The sequence below is a fragment of the Panthera uncia genome, chromosome F2 (genome assembly GCF_023721935.1).
Source record: "Panthera uncia isolate 11264 chromosome F2, Puncia_PCG_1.0, whole genome shotgun sequence".
In the NCBI taxonomy this organism is placed as follows: domain Eukaryota; kingdom Metazoa; phylum Chordata; class Mammalia; order Carnivora; family Felidae; genus Panthera; species Panthera uncia.
The window spans coordinates 74,118,079-74,135,424 of record NC_064812.1 but is presented as its reverse complement, the minus strand read 5'-3'; the positions used below and the strand labels follow the sequence as shown (position 1 = coordinate 74,135,424).

At 41.6% G+C, this 17,346-nt stretch overlaps 1 long non-coding RNA gene across 1 annotated transcript; it reads left to right on the top strand.

Moving 5' to 3' along the window:
* Positions 1–11,122: 11,122 nt before the first annotated feature.
* Positions 11,123–14,946, top strand: LOC125924877 (uncharacterized). The gene is made up of 3 exons (XR_007458608.1): positions 11,123–12,131; positions 13,188–13,542; positions 14,162–14,946. It is a non-coding gene; the product is annotated as an uncharacterized LOC125924877 (long non-coding RNA).
* The last annotated feature ends 2,400 nt before the right edge of the window (positions 14,947–17,346 follow it).

Sequence of the window (17,346 nt, the reverse complement as noted above, 5' to 3'; positions counted from 1 at the left end):
AAAGTAAATAATAAATAAACATTTAAAATATAAGAAAAAGTAAAGAACTTATTTACCTTTATTTATACCTTTTCTAATTTTCTTCCTTTCTTTTGTAGATCTGAGTTTCTGACTTACATCGTTTTCCTTCTGCCTGAAGACTTTCCTCTAACCTTCCGGGGTGGGTCTGTGGGCAATGAGTTCGCTCAGTTTTTGTTTGCCTTTGAAAGTCTATCTCTCCTTCATGTCTGAAGGCTAATTTTGCTCTATCTAGAATGTTGGCAATTTCATCTTCAGTCTTCAACACGCTCAAGATTTCCCTCTACTCTCTTCTTGCTTGCATGGTTTCTGAGGAGAAGTCAGCTGCAATTCTTATCCTGATTCTTCTAGAGGCAAAATGTTTATCCTCACTCTGATGGCTTTCAGGTTTCTCTTTGTTTTTGGTTTTCTGCAGTATGAATATGATAAGCCTCGCTGTAGATTTCTTGGTGTTTAACTGACATGGCGTCTTATGAAATTCTTAGATTTGTGGTTTGGTGTCTATGCATCAGACGTTCCATTCTCTCTTCTGTTTTATCTCTGACGTTCCAATTATGCGTATGTTATACTGTTTATAATTTCCCCATAGCTCTTAGATGTGCCACTCTTTTTTTTCATTCCCTTTTTTTTTTTCCTCTTTGAATTTCAGTTTGCGAAATTTCTATTGACTTACCTGCAAGGTCACTGATTCTCCCCTCAGCTCTGTCTGGTCCCCTGATGAGCCCATCAAAGACATTATTTATGTGACTGTGCTTTTGACTTCTGGCATTTCTCTTGACTTTTCTTTAGCGTTTCTCTCTGTGTACATTACCCGTCTGTTCATGCACCTTATCTACTTTTTCCGTTACAACATTTAACATATTCATCATCGTTCTTTTTAATTACCTTTCCGATAATTCCAATATCTTCGTCATTTCTGAGTCTGGTTCTGATGCTTGCTTTGCCTCATCTTTTGGCACACGTCAAAAACAGTTTTGGGGTGTTTTTTAGAAGTTAGATATGTTTTATCTGGTAATAAGAACTGAGGTAAAAGGGAGAAATGTCATTAATTACATGGAAAGCAAAGACCTAAACCAGGAGTGTCCCAGAGAAACCATGTTATAAGGGCAGTCTTACGAATAGCCAAAGTCCTATCATAAAAGACAGTAAAGGCCAGGTGATTAGTTTAAAGTAACTCCTTTTTTCTTTTCACTATGACTCTTCATTATGTCCATAGTTTGGTATCTCCTTGGATTTTCAGTGCTGAGGACATTTGCTCAGCAAAAAATAAGTTAGCATCTATTATTTACTAGAACTCCTTTCTAACAAAAAGTTTGTTTCATTGAATGTTACTAGACCCTTTGCTGTAGCCACTTTAAAATAAAAATCCTAACATTTCTCCAAACTTGTTATGCCAATATTCTCAGATCACTAGTCTGAATTAAAACAACAGAAAGTCCTCTTGTTATTATGGAGTGTATCATTCCTATTAGTTATGGTTTATAACCACAGCTGGAAATTAGCATCACATCCATGTAGAATCATAGAAAAACTATTTTCCTTCAATATAATCCCACAATTCTAGAATTTCAAAGCTGAAGGGGACTTCTGAGATCATTTAGTCTAAGGCTTTATACAGAAGGCATCTGAATCCCAGAGAGGTCATATTGCTTGTTCAAGGCCAAACAAGAGGAAGAATTGGAACGAACATCTTCTGATACCAAGTCCTGTGCTCTTTCCAGCTTCACATTGTGTGTGTGTGTGTGTGTGTGTGTGTGTGTGTGTGTGTGTAACTTGAATGCTGCTGTGAGATTGCCAACGTATACTTTGACTTTCCTTCATTCTGCCAGAATGTAATTATCAGAATCTTCTGTTGCACATCTTCCCTATCATTCATGGATTTCATCTTCTAGCACTTGGCATTTTTTTTTTTTAATTATAGTGAAAGCACTTAACATTGAGATCTTCCCTCTTAACAGATTTTAAAGTGCACAACAAGGGCACCTTGGTGGCTCAGTCGCTTGAGCGTTGGTTGAGCATCCGACTCTTGGTTTCGGCTCAGGTCGTGATCTCATGGTTTGTGGGATCAGTGTGGAGCCTCTTTGAGATTCTCTCTCTCTCTCTCTCTCTCTCTCTCTATCTTTCTCTCTCCTTCTCTCTCTACTCTTGCCCTGTTCACTCTCTCTCCCTCCCTCAAAAATAAATAAAATTTAAAAAGTAAAGTGCTCAACCCAGTATTGTTATCAATAGGCTCAATGTTGTACGGTAGATATTTAGAACTTATTTACCTTGTATAACTGAAATTTTATACGCATTGAAAGCAACTCCCTATTTTCCCGCCCCCCCCCCCAGTCCCTAGCAACCACAATTCTTTGCTCCCATGAGTTTGGCTATTTTAGCTCTTTTTTATAATCCTCTTATTTTGGTTAATGTCAACACTGTGGAATTTAAATAGGTTATGTCCTGTCTCTAGTGTAATTATCCAGTTTTGTTTCTTGTTTGCTCTGTTTTATGTTTTGCTTCTTGTTCCTGTTTTAAGGACCTTGAAGATTTGGGGGCCTGGGGAAAACAGTTTCCAGTATAGATTTTGATACTGGCTTTTCAAATTTAGGTAGGGAAATAGTTGGGGGTTGAGACTACTCAGGACCCCTGCAAATGGTCAACTTCTACTGATTCTCTCGCTAGGAGAAGGTGAATGTCTTCCAGGCCATTGGAGATGACAGAGGGATGTGGATTAGAGATGAACGGGACTTTCTGTCCCTTCTATTCAAATTGAAATTCATTTGAATGCAAAAGATGGCTGTGTGCCAGGCAGTGTATCAATTACTGCCATGGATCTAGACTCTAGACGAAGTAAGACACCTTCTCAGGTAAGCTACAATCAACTGAAGTCAATCGGTGGTAGGAGGTGTGGGAGATACACAGAGAACTCAGGACCAGACTGAACTTGCCATTGGCCTAGGAGTGTTATCAAGTGTCAGTAAAAGTATGTTTCATTTCTGATGCATCAGGTACCAGGCTGTCACGCCTTTCACGTGATGTGGTGTCTATCTCCTTTCCTACATACAAGGTCCTCATGGTCATGCCTATCCATCCTTGCCTGGCACAGAGGACATGCTTTATAAGACCTCGTTGCTAGAGGAAAGGTACAAGCAAGGTGCTCTCTCTCTCTCTCTCCCTCAGAAAACGAATAAACATTTAAAAACCTCAAAATCAAAATCATTTTTCTCTGGCACCGGCTCTTTGGCTTTGGATGAGATTTGTGGAGTTCTCGTTTCCCCTTAGTGGTACATCTTAGTCATGGATGAAAGTAAATTCTAGAGGGGCTACCCTTCTCATTCCTAGTTGAATTCTAGTTGAGACCTTGCATCCCACAGAGGAGAAGTGTGTATGTTTGTGTGTCTGGCCGCTGAGACTGATGGGGTGGGTGGTGGTGAGGGACTGGTGTTTAGGGAGAACTGGCCAGGGTCTCAGGGGAGGAAGAAGGTCAGAGGACTATTTTCTTTGCTAAGTGGAGTCAATAGCTTTTCCATTTTAAACCATTTTATTCCTCAGATTTTATTTCTTTTGTCACCTCTATAAATATGAAAGTCCATTTATCCTTCTAACATAATTTTTCTTTTTTTTTATGTTTATTTATTTTTGAGAGAGAAAGAGCACGAATGGAGGAGGGGCAGAGGGCGTGAGAGAGACGCAGAATCCGAAACAGGCTCTGGGCTCTGTCAGCACAGAGCTGGATGTGGGGCTCAAATTCGGGACTGTGAGATCATGACCTGAGTCGAAGTTTGAGCCGCACAGGCACCCCAGAATTTTCATTAATTATTTCCCCACATGGGATGTTTGTGGCTTTATATGTACCTTTTCATATGTAAAAAAGAATTATATGATTTATGAAGGCAGGTTTTATTTTTTTTATTTTTATTTTATTTTTTTAATTTTTTTTTAACGTTTTTATTTTTATTTTTGAGACAGAGAGAGACAGAGCATGAATGGGGGAGGGTCACAGAGAGAGGGAGACACAGAATCTGAAACAGGCTCCAGGCTCTGAGCTGTCAGCACAGAGCCCGACGCGGGGCTCGAACCCACCGACCGCGAGATCGTGACCTGAGCCGAAGTCGGACGCTTAACCGACCAAGCCACCCAGGTGCCCCTGAAGGCAGGTTTTAAAAGTCTTTCTATAGATGTGTAAGGTTTCATTGAATTTGTTGATCTTATTCCGAAAGTATTTTTTTAATTGAGATATAATTAACATATAACGTTATATTAGTTTCAGGTGTACAATTATTCAATATATGTATAGATTGCAAACCAATCACAGCAAGTTTAGTTAACATCCATCATTATACATAGTTATGAATTTTTTTTCTTGTGATGAGAACTTTTGAGATCTATCCTCTTAGCAACGTTCAGATACACAATACAGTGTTTTAACTACAGTCACCATACTGTACATTACATCCACAGGGTTTATTTAGTTTATAACTGGAAGTCTGTGCCTTTTGACCACTCCATCCACTTTGCCCATCCCCCACCCCCATGTCTGGTAACCATCAATCTGTTCTCTGTATCTGTGGGTTCGGTTTTTGGTTTCACTTGCTTATTTCTTGCCTTTTTTATAACAGCCTGGATTCTAACAGATGTGAGGTGATAACGTATGTGGTTTTGATTTGCATTTCCCTAAGTTTTATTTTAATTCCAGTTAGTTAGCATCCAGTATTATATTAGTTGCAGGTGTATAACATAATGATTCAATATTTCCATCTGTCACCTGGTGCTCATCATGGCAAGTGCCCCCCCCCCTTAATCCCCATCACCTGTTTCACGCATGCCCCACCCCCTCCCCTCCAGTAACCATGAGATTATTCTCTACAGTTAAGAGTCTGTTTCTTGGTTTCTCTCTTTCTCTCTCTTTTTCCTTTGCTTGTTTGTTTTGTTTCTTGAACTCCACATCTGAGTGAAATCATATGGTATTTATCTTCCTCTGACGGACTTATTTCGCTTAGCATTATACTCTCTAGCTCCATCCATGTCCTTGCAAATGACAAGATTTCATTCTTTTTTATGTCTGAATAATATTCCCTCGTGTGTTTATATATACACACCCCATCTTCTTCGTCCATTCGTCAGTGGGCTGCTTCCATATCTTGGCTATTGTAAATAATACTTCTATAAACATAGGGGTAACATGTTTCCCTTTGGATTCGCGTTCTTGTATTTTGGGGGGTAAATACACTGTAGTGCACGAGCTGGATCATAAAGTAGTTCTCTTTTTAACTTTTTGAAGCACGTCCCTACTGTTTCCACGGTGACGGCCCCAGTTTGCATTCCCACCCAGTGCACTGAGGGTTCCTTTTTCTCCACATCCTCGCCAGCACCTGTTGTTTCTTGTGGTTTTGATTTTAGCCATTCTGACAGGTGTGAGGTGATGTCTCATTGTAGTTTTGATTTACGTTTACCTGATGGTTAATACGGTTGGACGCTTTTTCATGTATCTGTTAGCAAGTGTGTGTAAGGTAAGTGAAATCATGCAGTACTTGTCCTTCTGTGACTGGTTTACTTCACTGAGCACAATATCCTCGAGATTCATCTATGTCGTCACATACTCCAGGATTTCTTTTTTTTTTTTTTTTTTGTAATGTTTATCTTTGAATGAGAGACAGAGCACGAGCAGGGGAGGGGCAGAGAGAGAGGGAGACACAGAATCCGAAGCAGGCTCCAGGCTCTGAGCTGTCAGCACAGAACCCGATGTGGGGCTCGAACTCATGAACCGTGAGATCATGACCTGAGCTGAATGGTGCTTAACTGAGCCACCCAAGTGCCCCAGGATTTCCTTCTTAAAGGCTGAATAACATTCCGATGTGTGTATATACTGTATTTTAAAAAATCCATTCGTCTGTCATCAAGACAACTCAGGATGTTTCCACATTTTGGCTATTGTAAATAGTGCTACGATGAACGTGTAAGTGCCAATATCTGTTTGAGATCCTGACTTCAATTCTTTTGGATAAATATCCGGAGTGGGATTTTTGGATCAGATGTTAGCTCTATTTTTAATTTTTTGAAGGACTTTCATACGGTTTTCCAGGGTGGGGGCGCCTGCAAACATTCCCACCAACAGTGCGCATCCTCATGAACACTGTTTGAGTTTTTGGATCACGGCCATCCTAACAGATGTGAGATGGTATCTTATTGTTGTTGTAATTTGCATTTCCCAGATGACTAGTGATGTTGAGTATCTTTTCATATACCTGCTCACTATTTATATGTATTCTTTGGAAAAACATCTATTCAAGTTCTTAGCTTACCTTTTAGTGGAGTTATTGGGGTGTTTTTGCTATTGGAAATATTTTTTATATTCTCCGCTCTCTTGTTATATCTCCCACCATTGTCGTGATCTGGAAAAGCCCGGTCCCAGATCAACACAACCATTTGCTTTCCCCATTTCTAAATCTTGATCACGAACTACAGAAAAAGCAATAAAATGGCTTGGATTGGTGCCATTGTAAAATCAGTCTTACCACCCCCAAATCCTCCTGTTTTCTGGTTGGCTCTATCTCTCTCCTGGTCTCCCTTAAGCTTTTTCACACGTTGCTCATTCTCTTCAAGTCTTGGGCTCCACAGTTCACTCCTTACTCATGTGCTCATGACTCTTCCATTCACAGAGATACTAGGAATCGATGGATGAGCAATTATTGAACTTCAGGCACTAAACAAACTTACCTCCCAATAGGTCTTGTCCTTACCGTTTTCCTTCTACATAAAACAGAAAAGCATAAGGTGCCCCTCCTCCTCTTCAAGTTAATCCCTCTACCTGTCTCTGGACTCCATCCCCCCAACCTTCTCATGAACCTCACCCTCCCATCTCCTTCTCCCATGATGTCATCCTTCACCACTTTCTCCTTCTCTTGCCACCCCCTTCTCCCATGGGTTCAACTCTTGCTTCTCTTCCCATCAGCCTTTAAACTCACCTTAAGTTAATCTGAAGAACACCAAGTCCACTCAACCACACGCAGCTGGCCTCTAGCCCTGTCTCTCTTATCTCTGTTACAGCCCAACTCTCCAGAAGATTCATTTGTGCTCACTGCCTCCATTCTCTCACCCTCCTCTCACTCCCCAGCCTCTCACAATCTCCCTCACATCCCCACCAGCTGTTTGAAGTGATAGTTGTGGAAGTTTTTACTAAATCTAATGGACTCATCTTGTTTGACCCAGTTGACATCGCTCTCATTCTTGCAATGTTTTCCTTGGCTTCCCTCATTCCACAGTCCCTTGGTTTTCTTGACCAGGATTTGTATTCTTCAGGTTCCATCCAGCCCACCTTGTCTCACTAGACACATGCTCCCTGGGCCATCTCCTTGATCTCTCTGACTGCAATTATCTTCGTGCTGAGGTTCCCATATCTGAGCTCCACTCCAGAGTTCTATCCTGAGAAAGAGGTCTTCTGATCCATTTTACCCAGCTATCTCCCAAGTACCTGCACGTGGATGTCACATGGTCACTTCTAATAGGTCAAGCCAGCCCTCCGAACCTTCCCTAGTGTTCTTTGTAAATACTCTCTCAGCTCTCCAGTGTTCAGGACACCGCATCAGGTGCTCAAGACACCTTCTTCCTCCTATTCAACCTATTTACAAATATGGTGGATTCTACCTTCTGAAAACTTCTCACAGTGATAGAATCTCTCCATTCCAATTCCCGCTATTTTAGTTAACATTGCAGTTGTGTCTTGTCTGGGCTCTTGAATTGGTCTTCCAGCCTTCAGGCTTCTCCCTCCCCTCCAATCCGTTTTGAGTACTGTATCTCATCATCTTACTCTTCTGACCAGAACTCTCTAATGTCCTCTTCTTTCTCTGAGGATAAAGTCTACAGTCCTTAGCATAGAATAAATCCTCTGCATGACCTGACCCGTCTTACCTCTCCAGCACTCTCCGTCTCCTCACGTGAATCCCAGGCTAGATATTTCATCCACACCCAATTTCTCCCAGCCCCTTTCACATGCCATGCTCTTTCTCACTTACGAGCTGGACCTTCTGCCTAGAACACTCCTTCACCTGTTTTCTGTCTCCTCCTTAGTACCTCCAGACCCCACCTCCGGGCCCCCAATATAACATATGCTTACTTATATTTCACATTGCTAATGGGTCCTTGGCAAATCCAAGTGAGTGGGGCAAAACATTTAGCTCTGAGCTGTGCAAATAATAAAACAAATACTCACTGACTTGGAACCATGATTTTATCAAAACCATATTGAAATTTACAGAAAAACATCTGATCTACTAAGCATTGCCTTCATCACAGAGCTCAGCTTTCTTCTTCATATGGAACCGCATCCTTAATACACGCTCAAAGAATCCAGTAAAATATGAAGAGTAGTGCAACTGCCAAAAACTTGCAGGGAGATGACTTCAAGAAGAAAACTTCAAAGTTTGCATTTAGAAATCACAGCCCTTTTAAAGTTTTACAACTTTTCCCTATAGGACATAAAATTATTCCTCTGTGGGTAATAGTGAGAGCTGTAGTTGCAGCCAAGCATTCTTTACCTTAGGGGCGCCTGGGTGGCTCAGTCAGTTAAGCCTCTGACGCTTGACTTGGGCTCAAGTCACGATCTCACGTTTGTGAGATCAAGCCCCGAGTTGGGCTCTGGGCTGACAGTGTGGAGCCTGCTTGGGATTCTCTCTCTCTCTCTCTCTCTCTGCCCCTTCCCTGCTCACACACTCTCTCTCAAAATAAATAAATAGACATTAAGAAAAGCATTATTTACCTTTTAAAAACCCCACAGAAATATGGTAATTACTATGAACATTTCCTTAAGTCAGTTCATACTTAAGTTGAAGTCATGTTATAGAAATTTGTATTCCTGGGGCGCCCGGGTGGTTAAGCGCCTGACTTTGGCTCAGGTCATGATCTCACAGTTCGGGAGTTCGAGCCCCGAGCCAGGCCTGGAGCCTGCTTCGGGTTCTGTGTCCCCTTCTCTCTCTCTCTGCCCCTCCCTTGCTCGTGCTTGAGTGCTCTCTCTCTCTCAAGAATAAATGAACATTACAAAAAAGAAGTTTTTATTAGTAATTTGTTCTGTTCCTGGTATTTCCTGAAATATTACTTTGGATATTAATATATCTTTACTCAGTGCATCAGTGTATCATTACTCTTTTGGCAATTGACTTTTCTATCAGATTTCTAGCTACCATAACAGATCCTGCAAAAACAAATTGAAAAAAGAAAATAGATGCATGAGTAATTTGTTCTAGAGTAGGATCAAATTTCATATCCACTGAGAAATGGGGGCTGTAGCCCATGTCACTCTGGGCTTCTCACTTTTATAACAGGTAACATATAAAGATATATTTATTGGGGCAAATGTAAACATATATTTTATGGAAAAATAAACACAAATGCTCCATGAATATATGGAAATCTTTAAGGGAATACATAAAAAGCAAAGTACAACACCTAGTTTTACCTATCATTCTGGAAAATGCCCAAAAGATATTAATAATGCCCTGTGTCTGAAGGGAATGAGCAAAAAGGCACCGCCATACATTGTGCAAAGCCGTATGTACAGAGATATGCAGCGTTTCATTGGTTTACAACAACAACAAAACTACAATAAAAAAATCTAGGTATCTATCAGTGGGGTGCTAGATAAATAAATTGTGGTGTAGCCATACATAAGAATCCCACGTGATCATGAAAAAGATTAGCACAGTTCCATAAACACAAAAATAAGATGCCTAAAATGATGTCCTGATATATTAGTGAAGAAAGGAAAGGTGTAGGACATTGTGTGGGGAACAGTATCTTTTTAAATATCTTTTAACATTTATTTATTCTTGAGAGAGAGAGAGAAAGAGACAGAGTGCGAGCAGGGGAGGGGCAGAGAGAGAGGGAGACACAGAATCCAAATCAGGCTCCAGGTTCCGAGCTGTCAGAACAGAGCCCGACACGGGGCTCGACCTCACAAGCTATGAGATCTTGACCTGAACTAAAGTCAGACACTTAACCGACTGAGCCATCTGGGGGGCCCCTTGTGGGAAGCATTGTAACTCGAGTGTGATATACACTTACATATGCGTCAGACGCTGATCCAATAGAGATAACCTTGCACTTGTATTTATACCTGATGCTCAGCCCAGACTGAGCCTGTGTAAAAGACCAACGTAACTCACTTCATCACTTCTTTTTCTTCAGAGTTAGAGGGGTAACATCTCAGCCTATTTCATTGCCTCTGAGAATCTGATGAAAATATTGGAACTCCTTCCCAGAAAAGTCAGGCATAAGCCTATACAAAATTTTATCTATGATTTCAAAGCGAATTCACCGGAGTCCATTCACAGATTTCTGGTGATCCAAAGATCCGAAGCAAAGAGCTCTTTGTTAAGAAAGAACTCGTGGTACCACACCGCACAGAATTCTAGGAAAGCATCATCATCAGATTTGGATAAGCTTGCATACCCTCTTGAGTTTAGTGGGTGTATTGCTCCTCAGATATGCTCTCAAAACCCTGGAGGGCAGGTGAGCACAGTCATAAGGGTACAAGACTCACTAGGGACCTAGACGGGTTCCAGTCCAGTCCACTCCTACTTGGTCTACTGGTACCTTTCATCTGAGAGCTAAGGTAATGGGACTTCTGTCTTGCTCTAGAAGGTTTTCCTCTAGGTGTTGTGCCACTGGGAAGGACAGCCTTGAAGGGCTTTCCTGAAGGAACAGAAGAACAGCTAGAGGATTATTCATTAATGTATGTCTATATGTATTTATTTAGTTTAGTTTATTGACCGTGACAGAAGGAGAGAGAGCAGGGTAGGGGCAGAGAGGGAGGAGAGAGAGTCCCAAGCAGTCTCTTCACTGTCAGCATGGAGCCCGATGCGGGGCTCCACGAACCATGAGCTCATGACCTGAGCCAAACTCAAGAGTTGGACGCTTAACTGACTGAGCCACTCTGGCGCCCAGAGGATGATCTCTTTAAATGCACTCAAGGGCCTCTCACGGTACGACGTTCTGGAGGACAGGATAGCCTTCTAGCGCGGTACAGCACCTGTTCTAGATCGTGTAGCTTACAAAAGCCCAATAACTGGTATATGTCCTTGGTCCAATAAAGCGGGGCGGAGTACAGCACATTTTAGAAACCTTTCATTGCAAATGGGTAGAAGAAAATATTTAGAAGTTAAAGGACTCTACTTTAGTTGTCTGTAAAATTACCGTTCAGAATGTAATTCCCTAATGCAGAGATTTCGGAAACGTAGAAATTAGAAAGGATGAAAGATTTCGGAAACGTAGAAATTAGAAAGGATGAAAAGTGTCTGGTTCCTCTTAGCAGCTGCATCTGCCCCAGACAAACAGATGCTTGCCTCTGGCCTCTCCCAGAAAACGCCTGTGTTGCCTTAGATCACCATCTGGTTGCCTTAAGACCTCAGCAGCCTGATGAGTTCAGTAAAAGTCACGCATTTGAGGGGTTTTTTGCTTTCTTACTGCTGTAAGTTTGGGAGTGGCTCTTTTTCTAGTTCTGTACATCTCAAGCAGGAACTCGATGTCTCTATTGGAGCAGTTTACACAGAAAAAATTACGTGACCCGATTTAAATATCTGAAGGATAATTTTAGCACATATGGAAAAAAATAGAAAGAGCCTGCAGTTGGGCACAAGAGACAGGGAATGAGGCGACCGCAATAACCCACGTAAGAAGTGAATGGTAGACCATACGATCCAGCAATCCTACTTCTGGAAATTTACCCCGAAGAACTGAAAGGAGGGTCTTGAAGAACTGTTTGCACCTCCATGTTCATAGCAACGCTATTCATGGTAGCCAAGAAGTAGAAACAACCAAAATGTCCATTAATAGAAAAAGAAAATGTGGTACACACAGTGGAATATTAGCCTTAAAAAGAAAGAAAATCCTGTCAAATACTACAACGTAGGTAGGCCTTGAGGACATTATGTTAAATGACATGGGCAGTCACAAACTGACAAATACCATTATGATTTCATTTCTGTGAGGTATCCGACATAGTCAAACTCTGAGAAACAGAAAAGTGGCACGGTGGCCGAGGGGCCAGGAGGTGGGGGAAAAGGGAGTTGTTGTGTGATGAATATAGAGTTTCAGTTTTGCAGAATGAAAAAGTTCTGGAGATCTGCTTTCACCACAATGTGAGTATATTTCACACTACTGAATTGCATACTTACAAACAGGAAGATGTTAAACTTTAGGTTATAGGTGAAAGAGGAAAAAAAAAAGAAGGGATGGTGGTCTGGACTGGCAGTAATCACGAGAGGGTTTCCTGTAGGAACATGTAGCTTGCCATTTGTGATGGTTAATTTTTATATGTCAACTTGACTAGACGTCTCACGAGGGGCCCAGATATTTGGCCTACTATTATTCTGGGTGCTTCTGTGAGGTTGTTTTGGGATGAGATTGGCATTTTAAAAAAATTTTTAATGTTTATTTATTTTGAGAGAGAGAGAGAGCCAGAGCCAGAGTGCGAAGCGGGGAGGGACAGAGGCAGAGGGAGACCCAGAATCCGAAGCAGGCTCCAGGCTCTGAGCTGTCAGCACAGAGCCCGATGCGGGGCTTGAATTCACGAACTGTGAGATGACGACCTGGGCCGAAGTCAGACGCTTCACAGACCGAGCCACCCAGGTGGCCCTGAGACTGACATTTAAATCAGTACACTGAGTAAAGCAGATTGCCCCTCACCCCAACATGGGTGGGCCTCACCCAATCACTCGAATGCCCAAATAGAACAAAAATGCTGACCCTCCTGGGAGTAAGAGGGACTTTCTCCTACCTGACTTTGAGCTGGGGCACTGGCTTTTTCCTGTCTTCAGACTTGAACCGAAACGTTGTCTCTTTCCAGATCTTCAGCCTATGGGCCTACAGACTGGAACTATACCATTATTGCTCCTGGTTCTCCGGCCTTTGGACTGAGACTGGAACTAATCCACTGGCTCTCCCGGGTCTCTGCTTGCTGACTCACCCTGCAGATCTTGGGACTAGTCAGCATTCACAATCACATGAGCCAATTCCTTACAATAAATTTCATATATTTCAATAAATGTCATGTATATAGAAGTTATTGGTTCTGTTTCTCTGGAGAACACTAACACATCATTATAAAACAGGAACCCAAATTATATAATAACAGCTTACTAATTTAAATGTCTTATACGATAATTTTTATTGGTTTCATTTTTGTGTATACATAGAAAATGTTGAAGACTGAGTGAATTCTCTGCGCATGTTTTTAAAATAATCACAGTCAAATGTGACCACCCGTTTTAACACTTCAAAATACTCCTTTGGGATTCATGATGTAAATGAGAACACTTTTGTGCTTACGGTTTGTGCTTTCTGCTTAAAAGGACTTCAGTTCGTCAGCCGGTTCGGCTACGACTCACCTACAGATACTAAGACGCGTTTCTGAACACCATCCGAAGCTTGTCCTTTTTCCCGTGATCCCTCTCTCCCTGAGCAAGTCAGCCTTTGCGTGAGACCAGCCGCCCGGGGAGTGGGGCGCCGCGACGTCCGCATTGCAGGCTGTCAGCACCGGAGCAGGGTGAGGTGGGTGTCCGTGGAGGGGCTGCCTGGCGCAAGGTGCTGTCGCCTCAGTGGGGTGAGGGGTGCTGCCTGGGTGGGGGCCCCGGTGCCAGGGTGCCGGAGCCCGAGCAGGGTGAGGTGGCGTCACTGCGATGGCAAGGGCAGCCGGGCTTGCGTCCGGCCCAAGTGGAGGGTCTCGGTGCAGGAGGGCACGCTTGCAGGAGGCAGCCCCGAATGAGGTGCCGCAGCCCACGTGGGGTAAGGAAAGTATCCAAATTTCGGTGCCTGGAACCTTCAGAAGCGTCAGGGGCATGACGGTCAAAGGGACACCAAGGAACCGATCCGGGCTAAATGAGACACACAAGATCTGTTAACTCAATGGGATGCCTGACTGTTATCGGTATCCCTGTGCTCTAAGGGGCAAAATTGGAACGACCGGCAAAACTTGGAGGAGATGTGAGGATTGCACGGAGCTAACGTTATCAGTGTGAATATTCTCATTTTAACGGCTGTATTATGGTTGTGGAGAATGCATTTTTGTGCCGGAAACAATACACTGAAGTGTTTTTGGGGGTGATGGAGTGTCATGTCGACCACCTTTACCCAAACGGTTGACAAAATGTTCTTTGTACTGTTCTTGCAGCTTTTCTGTAAGTTCGAGATTATTTCAAAAGAAAAACAAGAAGAATCTTTAAAGAACATGTGTCAACCTCATTTTCTGGCATCGTGGCAACAAAGGACTGAACTGCGATAAATCGGTCTTCCTGGTTTTAGTGTAATGGTTGATTTCTCCTTCCTCAGTTTTGCTCTTGTGGGTCTTCTTTCATTTTTTTGTAAAGCAAAGTTTAGTGGGATTTATCTTTGAAAAAGACTTAAGCCCACAGTGCTGACCTTTTTAGAAATGAAAACACTTGAGGCTTCATAATGCAAATGTGCCAAATTGTAAGTGAACAACTAATGAATACTGTGTGATTAAAAACACCTGTCAAATGCTTACAGGAAAACAATGTCAAAAGTTCTTTCTAAAAAATATTGCCGGGGCGCCTGGGTGGGTCAGTCGGTTGAGCTTCCGACTTCAGCTCAGGTCATGATCTTACCATTTGCGAGTTCAAGCCCCGCGTCGGGCTCTGTGCTGACAGCTCTGGGCCTGAAGCCTGTTTCGGGTTTTGTGTCTCCCTCTTTTTCTCTGCCCCTCCCCTGCTTGCACTCTGCCTCTCTCTCTCAAAAATAAACAGACATTAAAAAATATTGCAATTTTGTAGAACTGTATCTTTGGCTATTTTATTAGTCTTTTGGTTGAGCTTTCAATAGGTCGGGTTCTTACTTTCCTCAAGCTTTGGCTGAAATATTGTGCGAATGCAAGGGTTAATAAAAATGAAGGAAACAAACGTTTGTAATCTGTTTCCTTGAGTGTTCCCTTGGCCAGGTTGTGCCTCTTGACTCTGTTAGTCGGACTTTCTGTGATTTCCTTTCAGTCGCGACTGTGACGCCTGTATATCTTGTCAGAGATACAGTCATTCAAACTTACTTAAGTTCGTTTTTTTTATTAACTACCTACTTAAGTGCAAAAATTGTCACCACTCAGCTTAGTTGACCTCTAAGCAGAAAAAAAAATGTTTTAAATCTTGTTGTATTCGAGGAACTCTGTACCAGGTATGAGTGAGACAAATTCAAGGGGCCACATTCTCAGATGCATTTCATTTTCTGAAATTCAAATTTATTCAATTTCAAATATTGAAATAGTTCTTACTCTATGCCAATCACTCACCTAAGTACATTAAAAATATTAACTCATTTCATCTTTGAATAACTCCATAAGGGATTTTTAGTATTCTCATTTGATTGGTGAAGAAACTCATATACAAGAATGTAAGGAACATACCTAACCAAAGTCTCAGCTAGAAAAGAGGAAAGCCAAATTTAGAACCCAGATGGTCTGGTTCAGGAGCCCCTACCTTTCAACACAATGCCACTCTACCGTTCTTGTTAATGACAAATGTCCTATATGGGTTATCTATATAAAACAGATGCTCAAGAAACGTTAAGAATCAGTTAAATCTCAGCTCAGGGTTGCAGACTGAGCACAGATAGTTGCTTCATCTCTGCCTAGAGACCTCACTGAAACTATCATAGAGGAAAACCAAGGAATAAATAACAAAGAAAATGGAAACAGATTTGCGAGTTCAACTTTCTGGAATTCAAAAAAACCAATTTAGTCAAGTTCTTTGGTCAAGGAATTCACAAGGGAAATTAGAAAATACCAGGAGACAAATGAGAATGGAAACACAACACACCAAAATGTATGAGATAAAGTGAAAACAGTACCAACAAGGAAGATTATAGGTGTAAACGCTTACATTAAGAAAGTCTCAGATCAGTAATCTAACTTTACATCTCAACTAGAGAAAGAAAAAGAAACTCAAAAGTTAGCATGAGGAAAATACTAAAGATGAGAGCATACACAAAATAGAGAATAGAAAAAACCCCGATAGGGTATCAACAAAACTAAGAATTGGATTGTTTAAAAGATCAACAAAATTTAAAAACCTTTAGCTAGATTAATTTCAAAAAAAGAAAAAAATATTTAAATAAGTAAAATCAGAATTGAAACCTGGGACATCACAACTAATGCCACAAAACCAAAAAGGATTGGGTCACCTGCATGGCTCAGTTGGTTGAGCATTGATTTTGGCTCAGGTCATGACCTCAGTTTGTGAGTTTGAACCCCATGTTGGGCTCTTGGCTGACAGCCCAGAGCCTGGAGCCTGTGTTGGATTCTGTGTCTCCCCCTGTCTCTACCCCTCCCCGACTCCGTCTCATAATAAATAAATAAATAAATAAATAAATATTTTTAAAAACTCCAAAAAGGATTATGAGAGAATACTATGAACACTTACATGCCAACAAACTGGATAACCCATAGGAAATGGATAAATTCTTAGAAATACACAACGTACTAAGACTGAATCATGAAGAAATAAAAAATTGAAACAGACTAGTAAGGAGACTAAATCTGTAATCAAAACCTACCAACAAAGAAAAGCCCAGGATCAGATGGCTTCACTGGGGAATGCTACCAAACATTTAAAGAAGAATTAACACCAATCCTCAAACTCCTCTAACAAACCAAAGAGAAGGGAATACTTCCAGACTCATTCTTAAGGACAGCATTACTCCAATAAGACACTACAGGAAAACTACAGACTATATATACAAATATTAAATCTTACCTTACACACCTGAAACTATTAAGTTATATGTCAATTATACCTTAATAAAAAAACCCTACAGACCAATATCCCTGATGAATACTGATGCAAAAATCCTCAACAAAATAGTAGCAAACGAAACTCATCAGCATATTAAAAGGATTACACACCATGACCAAGAGGGATTTTTTCCTGGAATGCAAGGATGCCTTGACCCTCATGTATAGGGTCAAATGATTTTCAATCAGGGTGCCAAGAACGCACAGTGGGGGAAAGGACAGTCTCTTTAACAGATGGTGCTGGAAAAACTGGATATCTACATGCAAAACTGTGAAGCCATATTCAAAAATTAACTCAAAATTAAAGACTTAAACTAGGGGCATCTGGATGGCTCAGCAGTTAAGCATCCCACTCGATTTTGGCTCAGGTCACGATCTCTCAGTGGTGGGGTTGAGCCCCACATTGGACTCTGCACTGAGCACGGAGCCTGCTTAAGATATTCTCTCTCCCTCTCCCTCTGCCCCTGCCCTGCACATACGCACGCTCTGTCTCACACAGAAAAATATTTAAACTAATACCTACACTACAAAATTCCCGGAAGAAAACAAAGTTTCATGAC